Source organism: Heloderma suspectum, chromosome 2, assembly GCF_057233095.1.
Source record: "Heloderma suspectum isolate Gila_16-S chromosome 2, 16-S_ref, whole genome shotgun sequence".
NCBI lineage: Eukaryota > Metazoa > Chordata > Lepidosauria > Squamata > Helodermatidae > Heloderma > Heloderma suspectum.
Window position 1 is genome coordinate 93,022,061 of NC_139459.1, and position 22,493 is coordinate 93,044,553.

Below are 22,493 nucleotides of genomic sequence, written 5' to 3' on the forward strand. Positions count from 1 at the left end.
AAACATATGATGGGATACATGTACCAGGGACCCAAGACTAGCAGGTGCGCCTCACGACATCTGCATGCGGTGGAAATGGAGAACACGCATTTACTGTTGCATAATATCTAGTGAGGGAAGGGTTGGGGAACCTGTTGTTGGACTCCAACCCCCCTCTGCCCCACCCAGCATGGGGTCCATGGTCAGGAATGATGGGAGTTGTAGTCCTACAACAGCTGAAAGATGACTGCAGACCTTGTCGTTTGAGTGCCCCAAAGCTGGGCCTCTTGAAGCCTGACCAAACAGCCTATGTGGTTTCCCTAGGCTGTAAAGCTTTCTGAGTTGGACTGTTCTAAGAGCACCCTCTTAAACAGAATGCCATTAATTAAGGCGAGAAAAAAATAGGCAGGGTGATGCCTTTTATTGGCATTGGTCTTCTGTTCATGGGCAGATGTGCAACCCATGGAGTTACACCAAACTCTTCACCAAGACAAATGGAAAATCAAATAAGGCTGTAATCCACTCACCAGGGACCAAGTCCCATTAGGACTTAATTCTAAGTAGACATGTATAGGATTGCACTGTAATTCTCAGATTGAAGGATGGAACTACAAAACAAAATGTTTTTAGTTATAAGTACACAAGAAGAACCCTGCTGGATCAGACCAAAGGCCTACTTAGTCTGGCATTCTGTTCCCTCCATAGCCAAACAGATGCCACTGTTTCAGTTCTTTCAAAAAGCTGTATCTGTTCTTGGTGTAAGAACAGTAATACAGTTAGGTCATTTTAGGCCAGGCTTCCCCAACCTCATGCCCTCCAGAAGTGTTGGCCAATGGGCATACTAGCTTGGAATTATGAGAGTTGCAGTCTGACACACCTGGAGAGTGCCATGTTGGGGAAAGGCAGTTTAAGACTCTGGACGTAATGGGTGTCTGCCCCATCCCCCCTTTAGATTGTAATGTGTATTACTTCACTTACTTCAAAAAGTGGGAAGCTGCATCGGGGGCTCCCCTCTGCTCATTCTGCTGAGGGGGGCCCTCCACTTCTACCCCAGTGTCCTGCCTTTATGGAACCACTGCCTCTGGATCTCTAGGTGGCACAGAATACAACAAACCCTGGGGGCCCTCAAAAGTAGTAAGAATCTTTCCATTTCTCTGTGTCTCACAGCCTGATGCAAAAGCGAAAGGTTGACCCTCCCCACTGAGGGAGGGGAGGGGTTGGGGAAAACTACCAATAATTACTAGCCCCCAAAGGCCACACAACCTTTGTGGACACCTGGTCCTGGCAGGTGGCAAAGCCTGCATAAACAAGATGCACAAAACTCCATGGAATGTTTCTGGATGTTCGTTTTCTGGAGGTTGTTCCTGCATTCCCCTTGTGCAGTGAGGCACTACATCTGGACCACAGGAAGCTGCCATGCAGATATGCCCATATGTATACAGAATATAAATGTATTTCAACTGCCTTCCTGGGCTATGCCAATCTCCATCCAGTCCAGCATTCTGTATTCAACAATGCCCTGGGAAGTTCAACATCAGAGAACAGTGGTGCAGTGGAGCCAGGATTCAAGGGGATGCAGTGTCAGCACCTTTTTTTAATCACCAGGGACACTGAGGTCAACTGCCAGCCCCCTCAGCCTTCCCCGTCCCCTTTGAGCTAAGCTGCAATCCTCAAAGTAACCAGGGGAAATGGTCCCTCTTGTAAAGCAAAGTATTTGGGGGGTGGCTTGGTCCTGAATAGGAAAAAGACCTCTTAAGCTTTGCAAAAGATGTGCTCCTGGTGGAAATTAAAACTGCTAGAACTGGTTTGTTGATATGGATCAACCCAGCTGCCTACGATTTTGGATTCTCCTTGGGGGCGTGGCTATGGGAACTATCATGACAAGCGCCTGTACTTCAAAATTTACCACTACACCACTGCCAGGGAATGACAGGTGAGAGCCAACCTCTCCTCTCTTTCCCTAGCATCTGATCATTACAGGTAGAATCGTAGAGTAATAGAATCATAGAGTTGGAAGGGTTCTATAAGACCATCAAGTCCAATCCCCTGCTCATGCAGGAATCTAAATCAAAGCATCCCTGACCGATGGCTGTCCAGCTTCATCTTGAATGTCTCCAGTGTGGGAGAGCCCACCACCTCCCTAGGGAATTGGTTCCATTGTCATATTGCTCTAACAGTCAGGAGTCCCCTGATCATCTTTGTTGCCCTCCTCTGAACCCTCTCCAGTTTGTTCTTAAAGTGTGGTGCCCAGAACTGGATACAGTACTCAAGATGAGGCCTAACCAGTGCTGAGTAGAGGGGAACTAGTACTTCCCGGGATTTGGAAGCTTCTATGAGTGCAGCCCAAAATAGCATTTGCCTTTTTTGCAGCCACATCACATTGTTGGCTCATATTCAGCTTGTGATCTACAACAATTCTAAGATCCTTCTTGCTTGTAGTGTTGTTGAGCCAAGTATCCCCAATCTTGTAACTGTGCATTTGGTTTCTTTTTCATAGGTGCAGAACTTGGCATTTATCCCTATTACATTTCATTCTGTTGTTTTCTGCCCAGCACTCCAGCCTATCAAGATCACTTTAAATTCTGTTTCTGTCTTCCAGGGTATTCGCTATCCCGCTCAATGTTGTGTCATCTGCAAATTTGATCAGCATTCCCTGCACCTCCTCCTCCAAGTCATTAATAAAAATGTTGAAGAGCACTGGGCACAGGACTGAGCCCTGCAGTACCCCGCTCATTACCTCTCCCCAGTTTGAGAAGATCCCATTGGTAATCACTCTTTGAGTCCAATTCTGTAGCCAGCTGTGGATCCACCTGATAGTTGTTTCATCTAGCCCACTTTTATCTAGTTTGCTCATCAGGATATCATGGGGAACTTTGTCAAAAGCTTTGCTGAAGTCGAGGTATATTATGTCCACAGCATTCCCACAGTCCACAAGGGAGGTTACCCAATCAAAAAATGATATCAGTTATATGGCTTCCGAAGAAGCAATCAGAGGACGAGAGGGGGAGTTGTAGCAGAGAAAAGAATAAGAAATGTAGACATTTCCATCTCCTTTGTGTTGCTAGCAGTATCTTCAGAATGTTGTTTACAAAGAATACATGTGGCAGCTGTAAACTGAACAAACACTCCTGTCATTTGCCTGCCTTTCTGTACCAACACTCTTCTCTTGTTGAGCTCCTTTCAGCATAGAAGAGATGGATATTTGCTGAATACTTTGGCAGTTCGGATTGGATGAGCCCCCAAATGCTCTGCTGTTTTTCCTCTTTGATCTGTAAAGTTATGCTGGCAGTCATATACAGACAGGATTTTCCAGAGCAATGCAATTTTCCAGAGCGATGGTCAAAACATGATGTAATTCAGGGTCCTATGAGTCTTTGAAGCAATGCTTTTCAGCTTGTTCATAAATGATCTGGAATTAAGAGTGAGTGGTGAGGTTGCCAAGTTTGCTGATGACACCAAATTATTTAGAGGGGTTAAAACAAAACAAAAAAGGGTTGCAAAGAGTTCTACAAGTCTCTCTCAAACTGGGAGAATGGGTTTCAAAACGGCTAAAGCAGTTCAATGTAAGCAAATGTAAAATGATGCACATTGGGGTAAAAAAAAAACCCAACTTCATGTATACATTGATGGGATCTGAGCTAGCAGTAACTGACCAAGAAAGAGATCTTGGCAGTGGAAGCCGGTGGCTCCAATTTTGGTGGGGCTGCAAATCCATTCTGGTTTCAGTCAGAACTCTAAAGGAGCAATCCAAGGTCCTGAAACTGAATTCTATGTTAGGCATAATTAGAAAAGGAATCAAAAATAAAACTGCCAACATCATACTGCCCTTATACAAATCTATTGTGTGAACACACATAGAATATGTGTGTACAGAACTGTGTACAGTTTTAGGTGCCCTGCACCTAAAAAAAGGATATTGTAGAGTTGGGGAAAGGGCAGAAAAGAGGAACTAAAATGATCAAGGGGCTGGAGGAATTCCCCTATGAGAACAGCTGGGATAGTTTAGCTTAGAAAAAAGGCGAGTAAGGAGAGACATGACAGAGCTGTACACAATTTTGCATGGTGTGTAGAAAGTGGATAGGGAAACATTTTTTCCCCTCTCTCATAATATTAGAACCCAGCATCATCCCATGAAGCTGATTGGTGGGAGATTCAGGACAGATAAAGGAAAGTTACTTCTTCACATAACACCAAAACTATGGAATTCAATATCACAAGTTGTAGTGATGGCAACCAATTAGAAGGCTTTAAAAAGGGATTACACACATTCATGGAGAATAAGGCTATCAATGGCTACTGGTCCTGATAGCTATGTGCTGCCTCCAGTATTGGAGGCAGTATGCCTTTGTACACCAGTTGCTGGGGAACATGGGCAGGAGGATGCTTTTGCACTCATATCCTGCTTGTGGGTTTCCCATGAGCAGCTGGTTGGCCACTGTGTGAACAGAATGCCAGACTAGATGGTATGATCCAGCATGGCTCTTCTTATGCTCTTATGTTGAAACTGTTTTTCAGGGCTGCTGTGAGACATCCATTTTGTCTTCCTGTGCTACAGTCCCACACTAGAAGCCTGCAGCCAAAGGACTAGTTGATCAATTCAGTCAATAATATGTGAAATTCTGTTCCCACCCTCCTATGGGTCTTATGCTTTTCTTGCTCTCATAAGGATGCTGGGTCACATCATGCCATAACAGTAGAAACTGTGACTGCAGAATTCCCCTGACAAGGCCTAGACTCTAGATCTACCAACCACTACCTTTTGCCACTCTGTCTCTTGACCAACCTCCAGAACCTCCCCAAGACATTTTGTCTCACTGGTGAGGAATCTTGGATTAGCCCCTTTTTGTTTCAGTTCCCAGTCTCCTCTTCCCTTTCCTTCAAACCATCTAACTTTCCTTCAGATTCCTCTTTCACACTCTATTGCCTACTCTGTATCCTTCCTTCAGCCTCCTTGCCTTTGCTCTTTGTCCTTTAGCGTCTCTATACCCCAGGAACTCTTCCCAGTCCTCAGCCTGCACCTATATGAGATTTTACTCCCAGTCAAACTGACAACTTTCCTTTTCCTCACGGTCATTAGACTGCAAATTGTTTAATTCCCTGACCAATTGAACATTTCATGCTTCTACACCAGTTCAGCCGGTGTCAGAAGCTTCACCACCACATATTAATTAATTAATATTATATTATTTGCATTCCACCCAATTAGCAATGTCCTCTGGGTAGTTAACAATGAAAGTGAAAACGATAAAAGGATCGACACAAAATATAACAACAATACAAAACAAACAAATAAATAAATAAAACTAGAAACCTCAAAGTCTTAAAAGAGCAGAGATAGAAACACTGATGATCTTAAAAAGCCTGGGAGAATAAAAAGTTCTTCACCTGGTGCTGAACAGACCATAATATAGCCACCAGGTGAGTCTCTTTAGGGAGGGTGTTCCAAAGCTAGAGTGCCACCACTGAAAAAGCCTTTTCACTGGTAGCCTCTGCCATACCACATTTGGCAGGGGTGCCCAGACAATGGCTTCTGAAGAAAATTTTAGGATCCAGATAGTCAGTGCAGGAGAAGGCAATCCTTCAGGTACCCTGGTCCCAAGCCATTTGGGGCATGGAAATGGACTGGTCCATTACCAAACCCAAGCACTGACTCAGAACATCCACTGCCTCACCTGGATTAAGGCTGCCTTTACACTCAAGAAAACCCTTGCAGTCCTCCCATTCTAGAGCCTTTCTGTGTTTATCACAGGCTCCCAGAGGAGCAGGCACATGATTGTTGGGAGGGGAAGCTTTTAATTAGGTTCTATAGAACTCAGTGAAACAGTGCCATCTAGTGGCTGTTTTAATTGCATAACATTCTGAGTTTAAAAGATGGTTTATTAGTTCCGGATCTTTTTGAGATGAAATAACCAGGAAATACCTCTGGATGTGCCCTGGAGGTTAACAACATCCTGAAAAGAACCTGCAAACTTCCATGAGTGAGCAATCTCAATAGCAGGATAAAAGCTCTGTGTGAAGGAGCCCTAGACGAAAAGGAGAGGTAGACTTGAGTGTTATCTAGGGATGTACGAATTGTGTACCTTCAGTGCCGCTTGACTTCCGCAGTTTGCGGCCAGTGCTCCGTTCTGCCCTTCACAAGCCCCCAGAATTCTCCTCTTTTTTCCCACTCCGAAAATTACGAAGATAAATCTGTACCGACAACCATAATTCGCCCAGCTATCTCCATGAGTCTGCATAACTTCTGTAAGAATTGCTATTTTTCGTAGATATTTACGTATTTTTTCGTAGATATTTATGTATTTTTCCCACAAAATGAGGAATAAACATACCAGGGAAACAGCTGGATTGAGAGAGAATCTACACACACACACACACACACACTGGAAGAATATAGTTCTTCATATTCCCTGTTATGTTTATCATTTTGTCCATTCCCTGAGTATGTGCAGAGTGTGCTTTTTATTCAAAGAGAAGCTTGCTAATCTTTCCCTTCATGCTGCATTTGTACAAGTGTGACTGCTTCAGAAAGAACTTTCCATTATACTGTCTCTTTTTCATGAGTTTCATAACAGAAGTGTGGTGTAGTGATTAGAGACCAGCCCAAAGTCACCCAGTGAGATAACTAACGGGAGGTTTGATCATGAGCTGGATGTGGAAATACAGAGCTGAGCTGGGGGCAAGTGGGGTGCTGTCATGTGTAGGAGTAAGTTGCATTGAACTCAATAAGACTTACTTCTGAGTAGACATGCACAGAGTTGGTTCTCCTCTCCATTTTAGCCTCACAACGTCAACAACAACACTGGATGTGGAAATATAAAGCTGTGCAGGGAGAATAATACCTCGTGCAGGGCTCCAGGACCGGCATGGTCATTGTAAAGGTTTTTTTCTTTCTTTAAAACAGCATTGCTTTAAACAAAGAGTGCATCGCTCAGGCACACCTAAGACAGCCTTCTTTTGGGAAGCCCCTAGGAGGAGGAAGTGTTTTGGCTGAAAGTAAACGGAGACGGAGGATTTCAATTTTAAAAGAACACCCACAAACAAGGTGGTGAGCACAATTCATTTTTTTAAAAAAACTTACGAGTTTATTATCAGAATATACTACCTTGAATTTTTATTTACGAAAATTCTGTGACTCTTTGTAGGTGACGAAAAAAAAGCTGCATGACTGCTGGCTCCGCAGAGGATTCCGTGGCACGGACTGCAGGGAATTCAATCCCATTTCAGGCCATGGCGGAATTCTCTGACATCCCTAGTGTTATCTGCATACTGCATACATACATTTGGTATTTCTGAACTGTGTGGTGGAGGGTGGGGCTGTTTCTGGTCTCCACATTCCAAACCTCTGTGGGATTTTCAGGTACTATAAGACAGGAGCATCTAACCTCTTTCAGCCTGAGGAACGAATTCAGTTTTGGATGAACTCTCATTGTGTTGCATTCCAGTAGTGGGAGGGGCAGAAGGCAAAGGGGTGGGGCCAAATATGCCAGCACATTTTAGCTTAAAGCTCTTACTGCCAGTAACTAAGGGATTTCAGTGTCAGGGTGGACACTGAGCCCATAGAATCCCAGAGTAGTTCTGATTCTGAGGTGGAGCAGCCGCTCCTGGGAGAGGAGCGCACTCATCCTTCTCAGGGCCAACAGCTGGCAGAGATTCCTCCCACCGGCATTCCTGACATAGATAGCAGTCCCGGGAGTGAGAGAGCGCGGGAAGAAGACTTGCTGGACGCGCGACGCCAACGCAGGGAGCGGCGCCAAATGGAGGGCGCGGAAAGGAGGCGTAGTGCCCGGTTGGCGTGCAAACAACAGTTGTGCCCAGAGGATCCAAGGGAAAAGGGGAGGGACTCTCCCTAGCCCATAAGTTCAGGGTCTGCCAGTGATTCTCCTTCAAACGGGGACCAACTGTTCCAACTTAGGGCATAGGTACTCTGCTGCTCATAGCTAGTTGCTAACAGTAGAGTTGTTAAGTTGTAAAAAAGGAATAAAGCTTTGAAAAGAATCCCTTTGTCTGTGTCTGGACTTGGCTACTGGATTAGACTGAAAGAGGCCGCCAAGGAGCCCTTGACATTCAGCATTTTAGACTGGGAAAAAATGTGCCAAAGCTGGGAAACCACCAAATGATCAATGGGCTGGGGAAAATGGAGGGGAGGGGTGGGGTGGGGAAAGGGGACAAGGTTATTTTAGGTGAATCATCGTCCTACTTTACAGAGGAGAGACCTTTATTTTGGAGAGCTATCAGAGGACAGTCCTTTATCTGAAGGTGTCCTCTATGGGTTGTTGTCACATTCCTTCATCTTCTCCCTTCACAATCAACACACTCCAGGAAACAAGGCTTTGAGCTACACTACTTTATTAGTAAATGACTTACTTCTTTACAAATGCAGATTCTAGGAAGCTCTCAGACTGCATAGAACCAGCTAATCCACACATCTACGAATATCAGCAGAGGATACGAGGTGGAAGTTAGAGAAGTTGCCAGCAGTCTGGGCATGAACTTCATGGCTAGACTTGCTTCACAGGGATGCCCCTCCTTAGGGTGGCTTTCTCCTACGTTGGCTTCCATGAGTGGCCAGCCTGGCAGAGCATCTGAGCCCTGCCCCTAACTTTTCCCACATTGCAAGTCACGCCCCTCACCCTCCTCTTCCTCTGAAACTTGTGTTCTCACAGTGGAGGAATGGGGGAGCTGTTCAAGCTGGGCCATCTGTGTGTCAAGATCTTGGGAAGAAAGTCTCACCGTATCTGGGCTCACTAGGGAGGGTGCCTCCCTCTGTTCTGGCTGTTCCCATTCTGATTCCAAATCTAAGCTGCCAGACGCCTCCACATGCTCCGATTCATTCCTGACAGTTGTCCAGTCCAAGCCTGGACCTGAAGTCAAAGAACCAGAGACAGAGAGAGCACACACGTGCAGGGGCCTTGAAGTTGCCCATCAACAGTTAGTATCTGGACAGCACACTGAGCAGGCACATATGTCACTGAGTCTAGGGGTGGGCAGAAGGTAGATCTCTAGATGCACTTTAACTCCCAGAAGCCCCTGCCAGCATGATGAATGGACAGGAATGCTGCAAGGTGATGTCCAAAACATCTGGAGATCTCCCTTCTGCCTACCCCTGACCTAATCATTCTTCTCCACTATGGTGAAATGTATTCTATTTCAATTATAGCAAATATTTATCAATGTGCATTTCTACATATAAATTAGATTATGCAAAAGTTATGTTGATGGTTACCTTCTTTTGCCCTCATTTGGGGTGATGCATTTCCTCTTTTTTGGCAATGTGAAAGTGGCCACCCTAGGCCAGATTAGGGCCCTAGGTAGGTCAGATATCTCAATGCCCCTGCTATAAAACATTACAAAAGCAGTTTGCCACTAGTGATAGTGGAATGAGTGTACACACTGGGTAGCGGGGGCGGGGGCGAGCATCAACACTCTAAAAAACTATTTCTGTTCTTGTCTATAATAGGCAATTGCCTCATGGCCTCGCTTAGGAAATGTTATTTAATACATTGTCTCAGCTTTGTGCCAATCAGCATGAATTTGGGGCAATACATTTTGCTCAGCATGAGAGCTGTTTTCAAGATCATTCCATCCATCACATACCATTTGGAGAGAATGTTGCAATTATGCCATTGTCACAGTAATTATTGCTTTCAACCACTCGCTTTCCTTTGGACTATTGATGGCACCTTTGTCTATCATCCTGGATCCTTTGGGGTACCTCATGGGTTAGATTCCAGAAACAATAACATTTTTAGAAATAAGTTTATGCATATGTGGGAAGAGCTGAAGCCCCCGGTTCAGGTAGGACTGGGAAAGAATCCTACCTGAAACCCTAAAGAGCTGCGGCCAATCAGTATAGACAATACTGACCTAGATGGACCAATGATCTGATTCAGCACAAGACACCTTTCTATTATACACCAGCATATCCCAAATCCTGAATTCCAAGGGCATAATTGTTGGACAAAATCCGGCTTGGTTGGGAGTTTGGATTTTGGAAGCAATTGTAAATAACTGTGCCTTGGTTATATCAGTGTTTTGTCTCACTTCATGATGTTCTTGGGAACCAGCAAATGAAGCTATTAACCTGACAGTGCTGCAGAGCCGCCCACCTGGCACCTCAGCCAACACAGCCTGCCATCAGCTATGAAACGTTCACAGGCAGCAACAAGCAAGCATAACTCATGTGTGTGTCTTGAGAACAAATTGAACGGAACAATTTTGACAAGCGTTTGCAAACTTCCTTGAGGCAGTCAGTTTATTTGCACTTCTGACTGGCACAAGTACAGAACATTTTATGTGAAGGAACAAGTTGGGATTATATATATATATATATAAATATATATATATATATATATATATATATATATATATATATATATAAAATCGCCATCAAATTATTCCAGTTCTTTTTAGTTGGCCAGTTACTGACGGCCATTTTGGAAAAAAGATGACTTAAAACATTTGATCTTTATTGATTTTACAGAAAAGTAGCTGTGTTTCTCTGTTGGACTAAAATGACTGTGGCGTTTTAGACACTTTTCATAGGAGAACTCTACTTCCTCATCAGATGCATAAAGTGGACTGAGAAGACAGCAGGTTAAGGGTGCAATCCTATTGGATCTGCCTTTGATACTTGTAAGCCTCTGAAATCAGAGGCTTACAAGTATCCAAAGCAGAGCAGGAGACGCAGTGCACCTCCCACTCTGCAATTCAGCTAGATGGGTGTTTTCATCCTTCAAGCAAAGGCGTCTGGGAGGGAATGGGGCTGGGGAGGCCTGGGGATACAGTGTAAGCCACCCCCTCCCTGCCCACTGGTACACGCCCCCTTTCCCTTCCAAGGTTGCCTTTGCAACAGTAGTGGAGTTGCAACTTCAGAAGTGCAGGGTCCCTTCATGATAGTCACAGCCACGCCACCTCACAGCCACGCCCCCTTCTAAATTATACAGCCTTGGAAGATTATACAATACAAATGAGCTTTCAGTCACTTACTTTGTTTGGACTATCTGGTCACCCTAATTCAGAATTATTAAAAGGGCCATTTGAAAAGAAAACACACACACACACACAAGTCATGTCCAGCAACTTGCTAGAAAATATTATTTGGTTAGTCCTTTTTAATTCAAGGAACATGTTATAATAATCATAATCATAGTATATTATTAATTATTATTATTATGAAGAGTCATTGCAACCAGATGTGAACCAATGCCCCATTAAAATAAATGGAACTTAGTTTGCAGTGACCCACAACTCCTGTAAGGCTGCAATCGTATACACACTTATTTGGGAGTAAATCCCATTGAACATAATGGTACTTATTTCTGAATAGACAAGTAGGATTGCCCTACAAGGCTACAAGTGTAACTACACTCACTAGGGGAGGAAACTCCATTGAACACATTGGGATTTAATTCTGAGTAAACAAGCCTAGGATCCTACTGTCAACCAGAGGGGTTGGCTCCAACCCCAGGCCCCCTTGCAGGACAAATGTGATGTGCAAACAAACTGCAGGTGAAAACTTTTCACTGTGCGGTGCTAAAACATGATTCCTGGCTAATGTCTGCACATCAGGCACACTAGAATCCCTCTCTCACACACAGCAAACCCCACACATAAGCACGAGCGACAATGGTGGTGGCAGCCCCCCGCCTGCTCCTGCAGCCATGGCCAGCAGCAGTAGCCCTGAACAGGTGGCCAGTGCTGCAGGATGATGAGGGCAGTGGAGGAGAAGAGAACGGTGGCAAACTTCATGCAGCCTGCCAGGTGCACATGCAGGGACAGGCAGCAGGGTGGGAAAAGGGGCAGGAAGCTGAGGGGCTGGCTGGGGACGGTCGAGTTGCGAGGCGTGGCAGCTGCTCAGGGGGTGGAAGGCGGAGAAGCTGAGGGCCGAGGAAGAGAATAAGGGGCGCTGAGGAGAGGGAAGGTGTCTTTGGTCCTGCGTTCCTCTTTTCTCCCTCCTCCCCTGATGAAGGGGGAAGTAGGTGACCTTGAGGCTGCAGAGCTCCCTCTCTCAGCTCCTTTGTCTGGCCAGCTCTGGGTGGTAGGTGAGAGGCAGCTGCCAGTCGCCCGCACTCCATTCTTTTGCTCCCTGCTCCCACCGTATCTGCCCCCACAGCAGCAGCAGCAGCAGGCTGGGACCCAGTTGGGGACCAGCTCCAATAAAAGTACAGGAGCGAAGACCTGGTGCGACCCACCAGCACTACATGTCTGCTTTGCAGCCTCGGAGAGGTAGCCAGCACTGTTCTCTCCACTCCAGCTGCGAGGGGAAGGGAGCTCAGACTCCTGGTCCGAAGTCAGAGCGCTGTCTCTGGCCTTGAATCCAGGAATCTGAAAAATCCTATGCCCCTGCCCAGATGCTTTCTAGGGTCCATAGGATTGTTCTCCCCTACAATGAAAACTATTGAGGGCCACTTCTAATGAGACATTTTATATTCCTGTTCCAAAATTGAAGTACATTCATATTTATTGTTTGTTTATACATCCGCATGTATTGCATCAATTATGATAAGCATACATATGAAAATCATGGAATTTTTACTTTCAAAAATACTCACAAGCAGGGCCTGATCTGTTTCCAGTCATTGGTCATGTATATTTTCAAGGGGAAAGCTGTAGTATGTGCAAATATACCTGTGAAATGACTGACGTGATACCTGGGTATACAGTATTCAGATATCAGAATCCCAATACAAATTACTTATAAGAAACATCACTTATGAAATATATGTGCATGACTCTCCTGTTCATAAAATGCAGCTACCTGGAGCACCTTGTTATGAAAATTAGTGCAAATCACAATAACCACAATAGTGAATGGGATAAAAGACTCAACAAGCTGCCCTAATTAGCCAGAAGGTAAATTTCCCTAGGGGAAGTCCACCTTGAAATCTATGGGCTGGTTTGCTTCTGGTTTGCTTTTGTGGGTTGTTCTAGGGTTATGTGAAGATTATCTAATGCTTGCATAACCCATGCCACCCAAGTTCATACGACATGACAAGCCATGGTGTGCATCCACCATGGCTTGCATATTCAAAATGGCGGCCAGTACACACCAAAACCTACCATGGCTAAAATAAGCCATGGTGGGCTGTGCTGACTGTGTGAACCTGGTCATAATGTGCTGCAACACTTCAGAGAAAACTTAATTTGCAACAGGTCAGGTCAGGCTCTAGTTTTGTCCATGACAGGTTATTGTCCACTAAGGTAGAGAAAACCTAACTAAACTGGTACCAAAAAGGCTTGTTTTCCAATTCATAATCAGGACAGGGTGCTGTACCAATGGACTGGCAAAAGAATCAGGTGGGAACAGGCAAAAGGTGCAAAATTCTTTATTCAATATGATAGTTATTCAATCTGTCTTAAGCACTAAGGGCTCCTTGATGGGAGAAAAAAAATGAATAAATTTAAAATAATAATAAAGATAGCACTGCTGTTTGCTCCAGTTCTACAGAATTTCCTTCATTGAGATGCTTGCCATTGTACACCCTTCCTTGCCTTCTGGGAATGGCCAAATGAGTTTTGGTTACGCAAATTTTTAATTGCCTCTAAATTGTGATGTTTTATTCTTTTTATTATGCATTGTTTTATGTTGCTTGTGTTCATTGTTTTATTTTCCCCCACTTTTTTTTATTAAGTTGCTGTTTTGCCAGTACAATCATCCTGAAACTTTTCCCCTGCCATACAGTAAGAGTAATACAATGTATATTATATACACCAAACAATAAAACATCCCTTTTCTGAATCACTTAAATAAGATATATATGTTTTCACATTCACTTATATATACATTATATGTTTATTAAATCCAAAGTCACCAATAAACATTTTTCTTCTTTATTTAACCGTAAATTTAATAAATAACTAAATCAAGTTATTGAAAAACAAACTTGAATATTTGGATATATTGCTTTACAGCTACAGAAATTAAAAAGCATCTCCATTTTTTTTACAAATGAATGCCCTCTTTGTCTTTTTTTCAGCAGTTCTAAAATATATGTTAATTTTGCCATCATAGCAAAGTTCCACATTTTCTCCAACCATTCATCCCTAGAAGGTGTTATTTGTGTTCTCTATTTTTTTTTTTGCATACATATTCTTGCTACAGCCAACATATATTCTGCTAATTCCTTATGTTGTTGATTAAGAAATCTATCCATAAAATCAAGAAGATGAAACACGGGTTCTAATGGAATTTTGTAGCCTATTATTGTCTCCATATTTTTATTAATCATTCTCCAATATATTTTTTTGCCAAAGAGCATTCCCACCATGAATGATAAAAATCTCCTAGTTGTTTGACATTTTCAGTAATTAATTGGATAATCCTTATTTATTTTATTTATTTTGACTGGTGTTATACACCACCTCCTCCTCATCACCTTATACAGACTTTCTTTAATTGACATGTTTAATGAAAAGTTATGGCTCTTACTCCAAAGGTTTTTCCATATTTTCACTGCAGTGTTCATTGTTTCAACTGCTGGAAGCTTCCCTGGTTTTAGGGAAAAGGTGATATAGAAATATTGCAAGAAAACAAAGTCACATGAACATGCATGTAAGCGATGTATTGGAGTTGGTTGGAACCAGGACCAATGAGGGCATTTTAGTTTTCTTTAGGGATGTGCATCACTGTGAAATTCAGGCCTTTGGGGGCTCACCAGACTTCTACAGTACGCCCAACTTGGCTTGCACTTGCGAGCTGAGCCACACATTTCCCCCAAATTCTGGGGTTTGTTACGTATTTTTTTATTTGCGGAAATAGACATTTGAGCCAATTATGCAAATTGCAACTGCAATTTGTGCAAATATCTATTTCCACAAATGATTTTTAAAAATATGGAAAATCTGACAGCTGGGCTGACTCGCTGTGGACCGAGTCAGGCCAGCTGGTGGAAAATGGAATGGCATCCAGGGGTTGCCGAGCTGATAAAAGCTCATCAAAGTCCACCTTCCAACTGGATTCCTCCGACATCCCTAGTTTTCTTGTCAACAGCAGGCCTTGCATCCAGCTCCCACAGTAATTCATGCACACACATGGTACAGAAGTCAAATTAACTAAAAGATAGTGCTCAATATGGTCAGTGTGATAGTCAGCTCCTTTGGATTGGAGGCCACAAAGGTCCAGTTCGCATGATCACAGCAAATCAGCCAGGACAACACAAGACGCTGCACCCGACGAGGGTAATTATGCAAACCAGCCAGGACATGACCGGCACCCTGAGGGTGGTTAACAAGCCACCGAGGCTTGTTAACCACTCTCAGAGTGCCAGTCATGTCCTGGCTGATTTGCATAATTACCCTCGTCAGGTGCAGCTTCTCGTGTTGTCCGAACCCAGGGTGGCTTGTTGGGGTGGTTAAGAAACCATGCAGAACTCATGGTCTCTTGATTCAGATGGCATGAGAAGCCATGGCTGGGGGGCCCTTGGATCAGCAACCTGGGTGCCGTAACCCACCATGGCTTATTAGTGATCACGTGAACCAGGTCAAAGACTTCACAGAGACCTGATTTAGGGTGGCCGCTTATGCATCACCAAAAAAGAGGACAAAAGAGAACACAGATGTGCATAAAATTTACATATGTTCATTTAGATGTATAGAAGTAAATTTAGAAATAATTACTATGATTTAAATAGAAATACAATGCATCTCACCAGAATGGGGAAGACTGTGAACAGGTCACCTACGTGCCTGCTCAGTCTGCTGCTCACATGCAACTTTTGACTGGCAACTCCAAGGCCCCTGTTCTCCTAGTTTCTTATGGCTCTTTCTCTTTAAACCAGCCTTGGACTGAAAGAGTTCAACAGATACAGGACACCTTCAAATAGAGGACTGTCATCTGTAAAACAGGACACATGGCTACCCTACCCTGCTTAAAAGCAGTGCTGCATGTCCATCATGACAAGAGAAATGATATAGTGGGCACCAGATGGGAAGTAGCTCCCATGCCAGACCTGAAGCATGTTTAGATTTAACTTTATCCCTTTGTACCCTTTAGAATTTAAGCATATGCCTATGTTTAAGCAAATGCTCAGATGATTTACTATCACTGATGGATTTACACACATCATTAACTCCTTCATTGTATTAGGACAGTAGCTTGTCAAGGCAACAGGGGTGTTCATACTGTCATAGAATCATAGAATAGTAGGGTTGGAAGGGGCCTACAAGACCATCGAGTCCAACCCCCTGCTCAATGAAGAAATCCAAGTCTGAGCATCCCTGACAGATGGCTGTCCATAGAATCATAGGGGGCATGCTGTAAAACATGATATATGCTTGTACCAACAAAAAAAATGTTTTTAAGGGTCTTTCTTTACTATGAAAAAATGTTTTGAAGCAACCTAGCACACAAAATTTTGGGTATGTGCCTTATACTTTTCTCAGTTTTTATTTTACTAGTTCCATGAATCTATTCGCTTGCAACAGGAAGCAATTTAGCAATCTTTTCCGGAGAGCTAAAAGACTGGAATGCAACTTTCTTGAGGGCTTTAAAAAGAGTTCCTACTGATCATTCATGCTGACATTTGGTTCTCTCACAGAGCTTTAATAGGCCATAAGTTTCCAAATTTTGTCTTCAAAAGGTAGAAAGTATCTTTGAGAAGCTCAGAACTTGGAGAGTTAGGCCTAACCATTTCTTTTTATTGCCTTATTTTCTTTAAGTGACTACACGCCTCCATATGAATCTGAGATTTGACTGGATACATGCAGTTCAAATTTTGACTTTTTTATTTTTCTCCTAAAACTGATCTCTGTGAATCTCAAGTGCTCATACACTCTGATACACAGATATTGTTAAAAATCTTATCTATTTTGTCTCTTGCAAACACACAAGTGGAACAATCCTATACTTATGCTGGGGTGGAGAGAGATTCTGCTGCTAAACCAGTGGAACAGCCACCACATCCTATGTGTACTCAGTCTAGGAGAAGAAGGGAACACACCAAACACAGACAGTCCAAAAATGGCATTAAAAATGACAGCGTCCCTGGGAAGACCATCCGCTTGCCCAACTGCCCACCATCAGGGGCTGAGCTGGTGGTGACATGGAACATGAATGCTATGATCTACATGCTACCATTCTACCCCGTGCTAATAATCTGGAGGGCACCAGGTTGAGGAAGACTGCTGCAGACTTCTCATTTACAATGTCCTTTCAAGACTATGGCAAAACTCATGAAGAGAAGGCAACAGAAATAAGAGCAAGATATAGTCCTTTCATCCTTTCTATGTCCTCTTCTCAATACAACTGCCTTGTGAGGTCTCTGTTATCTCCACATTAGAAACAGGGAATGTAGGCTGAGAAAGATCAGCTCACCTAAAGGCACCAAGTGACTGCGTAGATAAGCAGAAGATCAAACCAATGTGTCTCAGTTCTGTGTTCCAAACCCCAAGCCAGTTGTCCCATATGGGACATTCTATAAGTCAAGGGTGGGCAACTTGTGGCCCTTCAAATGTTTTGGCCTACAACTTCCATTAGCCACAGAGCATAATGAGGGATGATAAGAGTTGTAGGCCAAAACATCTGGAGGTCCAACAAGTTGCCCAGCCCTGCTGTACGTGATATTAACAGTGATTTGAAGGATACGGTTCAAAATTTATATCCTTCAGCGATGAGTTAAATATTTATCTGATAACAACTAAACCATTGCAGCATTCATAACACAAAGATTAAAAATGACTGGCATGTGTTGCCATTGCCATTTTTTAAATGTGAGAATTGCTAATGTCTAACCAACCTAGCAGTATGGTAAACACTGTTCTGCTTTTGACAGCTTTAACAGCAATAGGATTAAACTGGCACATTTAGTGAAAAGTCAGCAATGGTAAAATGTGCTTGTAGCTAATTAAGAAAATCTGGATTCGATCCAGGTGTGGATTATGCCAAGTGACTTTTGTTGTTGTTGCTGTTCTTTAATAACGGAGATCTTGAAAAGCATTCCCTCGGGTTTATGAACTTTTCCAACCATTGCAAGACAAGCTAGCTTTGGAGCTGCAGAAATTTGGCTGACATTAAATAAAACTGTCAGCTCCGGTGATTTCCATCATCATACTTAACTGATTTGGCCAGAGTCAATATTTAAGTCAATACTTGTCATATAATTGCAACACAGGATAAACATAGTACGTGACTTTCCAGATGTGGCTGTGAACACAGATTATGTCATGCCTCAGACCCAGGCCAGGATGACACATCAGCTGAAGAACCTGAGACTGCAGAGCCTGAAAACTACATGGAACCCCCTGACACTAGCGCTACCCCAGGCCCCTGCAGCATCTGTAGGGAAGCTACACTAAGTCCTTTAACAGTGGTGGACCCTGAGGAAGCCATGGACTGGGGCTCTGAAGCACGTGCCCCACCCATGGTGTCAGAGGAGGAAACTGAACAACCACCCAGCCTTAGGAGAGCCAGCACCAGAAGGTGCAGGCACAGGCTGCTATTCTGATGCGAAACGCACACCTCAAGACCCAAAACAAGGCCCAGGCGCCTCATGAGTAAAAACCTACTCAGGAGTAAAGGTCTTACTCATGAGTAAGACTCCTGCCAAAGTACTGATGACTTGCAGCTGAGAGGTGTTCTGGACGCTCTGGCTATATAAGCTATATAAGCTTCCAGTTGGCACTTGCTAGCTGCTGGAATACCTGTCTATTAGCTCTGGTGCCTTGAATCCTTGCTTCTCTGATCTTGTGTTGTGATGGATCCTCTGTGCTGCTGACCTTAGGATTCCTGCTACATTCTGCTCTTTGGACTGTGCTTGGGTTAACTACTTATCTGTGTTTTGACCTTGGCCATGCCTCAGACCTTCTCTTGGAACTCTTTCTTGGCTAGTAATATATTCTTTACCTTTGCCTGCTTGCTGACTTCTTCTGCTTTGAACTGCCTTCTTGCTAGACTGATAGAGCCTTGTTTGACCTTTTGCCTGTCTGCTGATTTGCCTGACCCAGCCATAGCAAGACAGAATGTAAGAGTGACTCAGCTAGATCAATCTACTTCAGCATCCTATTTCCACTGACAGTGGCTAGCCAGGTGCCTACAGGCAGAATGTGAAGGCAACAACCCTCTCCCATTATTTCTTCCCGACATTTGGTATTCACATGGGTATAGTGCATTGGGGTGAAAAAGTTCCTTTTAACTACCATGGCCAGTAGCCATTACAGCAGCCACCTGTTTGTGACAATAAGATGAGCAATCACACAGGAAAACAGCATTTTTGTTTGGGGGTGGGATGCCAAGAGCAATTATTAGTGATTCACAATAGCTCTCATTATGTTCTCCTTGCACATACCAGCTACAGACCCATGTCCTGTACATACAAGATCCACATCTCGATCTACTCTCCACCCATAGATCTCCCAACAAAACCTCCTAATGTGGGTCACCTAGTGAAGCCAACTTTTTAAACCACCATCTACACATTAATCATGCACAAGCAATTATAGCTTTCTCCAACCATATAAGCAAGCTAGTTTGGGAGCTGCTGTTTGAGAAGACCGTGGGTTGGATCCAGCATCTGCCAGTATTGCAGGCTTATATACTGTTTTCCAGTCAACTATCAAAGTGGTTAACAACAGTGTAACCATAGAAATATGAGAATAAAAATACAATGAAATGATCACTGGTTGGCAATAAAACTGTAGCTATACTGATTGGCTCACATTATATTTAGTGACTTTGGACTAGTCTGTCTGTCTCTGGTTCTTGTGATGATCAAATGGGGGGAGGGGGAGGACCATTTCTGCTACCCTGAATTTCTTCAAGTAAGGGTGGAATAAAAATGTAATAATTAGCAAGAAAAGGCTTCCATGGCAGTTTGTTAGGTGCTAAATGAAATCACCTGAAGTGTTGCTGTTAACCACTTTTAATTTTTAAACAATATTTCAGTCTTTTGTTGTAAAACCAATGATGTGTAAGGCTGGCCGAAGTATTTCATTCCTCCACAGGGCTCTGTACACCTGAGTCTCAATGTCTGTTCTACTTCCCTCTCACTCTCCCATGTGCACAGGCTTTCTTCATTCATTTTGTCCTCCTTGATCTGTGCTGTCTTTCCCTATCCCTGCTTCCTTCCCACAAGCCATACCACTTCCATACTCCTCCCTTCCTCCCTCTTCCTCTGTCCACAAGCTATGTATGAAGCATGGGTGCAGAAGGCAACAACGTTGGGTGGGACAACCCTACAGAGAGAAATTTTTGGCAAACATAGTAGAAAATGTTCTGGTTTTAAATCATGTCCCTGCAACAACCTCACTTAGCTCCTAATCTTGACTAATTCCTGGCAGACTTAACCATGGAGAGTCAATCCCCTAATGAATCATTGGCAGTTTTCCCTCTATACATGTCTTACCAAAACATGTATAGTTTTGTTAGTTATGCTTTCCGCAGTAAAGCACAGTGTATTCATGGCCTCTCCTGATTCAGATGTTACAGAGAAATAGAGCTGGGTGTCATCAGCAGATTGATGCAGCCTCGGTGGACCTTAGGGTTCTAAAGAGTAGAGCACTTGTGTATGTATGTATGTAGTTAGTTAGTTAGTTAGTCGCCCATCTGGCTGGTCACCCAGCCACTCTGGGCAATGTACAAGCATACAATAAAACAGTTAAACAATAAAATTCTACAATAAAAACATTTTCTAAAATACCGTAACACACCCCAAATGCCTGCCTGAACAACCATGTTTTTAATACATGGTGGAAGCTCATTACATTTACACCATATATTTAACATATGGTGAGTAGAAGGTTGATTGGGATCTAATGGGAAATCTTCTGGAGATTTACAACAGGCTGATTTGCATGGTTATCATTAATCATAATTAAGTTCTATTGATTTCAATGGGTCTACTCTAAGTATGACTAAATCTGGATCTAACCCACTGTTCCCTGTCTTTGAGATCTAGTGTTAGTTCCTCGATGTGCTCTGGGAACCTGACTAATTTATTTATATATGTTCCAGACCTGTAAATCTTATCACCAGAACTTATCATACAAATATATTAGTTATACATGAGTGCACTGCTCTTTAGACACTGGGTTGGATCCAAATTTAGTCCAATTTGGTGTATTTGTATTTATTTACTTATTAGATTTATTAGCCGCCCATCTGGCTGGCTACCTGGCCACTTTAGGTGGCATACAATACAAATAACACAAAATATAACAAATTTACATGATCAACTAAGCAAAACAGCATTGCTCTAAAAAACCATAACCCACCCCAAACGCCTACCTGAACAGCCAAGTTTTCAAAGCCCAGCAGAAGCTCATCAAAGAGGGGGCATGGTGGAGGTCACTAGGGAGGGAATTCCACAGAGTGGGGGCCACCACAGAAAAGGCCCTCTCCCTAGTCCTCACCAGTCTAGCTGTCCTGGCTGATGAGACAGACAGAATGCCATCCAAGGCTGATCTCGTTGAGCGGCATCCCTGGCGTTGCTGGAGGACCTCCTTAAGATAGACTGGGCCGGAACCGTATAGAGTTTTAAAGGTCAATAACAAAACCTTGAATTAGGCCCGGAAAACAACTGGTAATCAGTGCAACTTCTTCAGCACTGGAGTGATGTGGTCTCGCCAACGGCTGCCTTTAATCAGGTGAGCTGCCATGTTCTGCACCAGCTGCAACTTCCAAACCATCTTCAAGGGTAACCCCACATAGACCACATTTCAGGAGTCAAGACAGGTCCTCTACCCCTGCAGAGGAGTTATGGAATCAAGAAGTCCAACCCCACCAAGTAGTGATCTGACCATGACAAGGGGGTAATGGATATACTCCCGATTTCCAGATCACTCCCCGCCTCTCCGGAAACAAACACAAGGTCTAACACATGACTGGCGACATGGGTGGGCCTTAAATTCCATTGATTTCAATGCGTCTATTCAAAGTATTCAAGTAGCTACAGCAACTAGCTCTCAGTGGCTGATTGATAGATAGTGATTGGTCCATTTCCCAGCCATTTCTAGCTTTAAAGAAAGCCACAGTAAAATTAGTAATTATTTTATGATTCACTAATTGTAGTGCTAATAAATACAGAAGTAGAATGCAAAGTAGGGCAGGGCATGAAATTAGCTGTGGACTGCATGAGTTACAGTATATGCCGTTACAAATCTTGAGAAATTTGGCCAGTAAGAAATATCCCTTCAGCTTCTGTTGTCTAAACTAGTAATATAATCAGAACTGGTTTTTCCACCTGGAATAATAAGAGTGCCTTTCCAAACATTTTTTTCTCACCACAATTATTACACAGCGTCAAAATATATGGATATAGTGAAGGGTTAACAAGATTGTTCTTTGTGATAAACCCCAGCTATGAAGCTCATAGGGAACCACTAGATTTCATCACAAACCCTGCCAAACCACAAATTGTATGCGGGTTCCATTTGAAGCCATGAACCAGCCCTGGTTGGCTTGAAATTAGCCCTAATATAACTCAAAACATTTCTCAAACTTTATTTAACCTTTTAGCAAACCTGTTCTGAGTTTTTAATTTCTTACCAAATATAAAGACGTGCATGTTCCACATGGTTTGGGC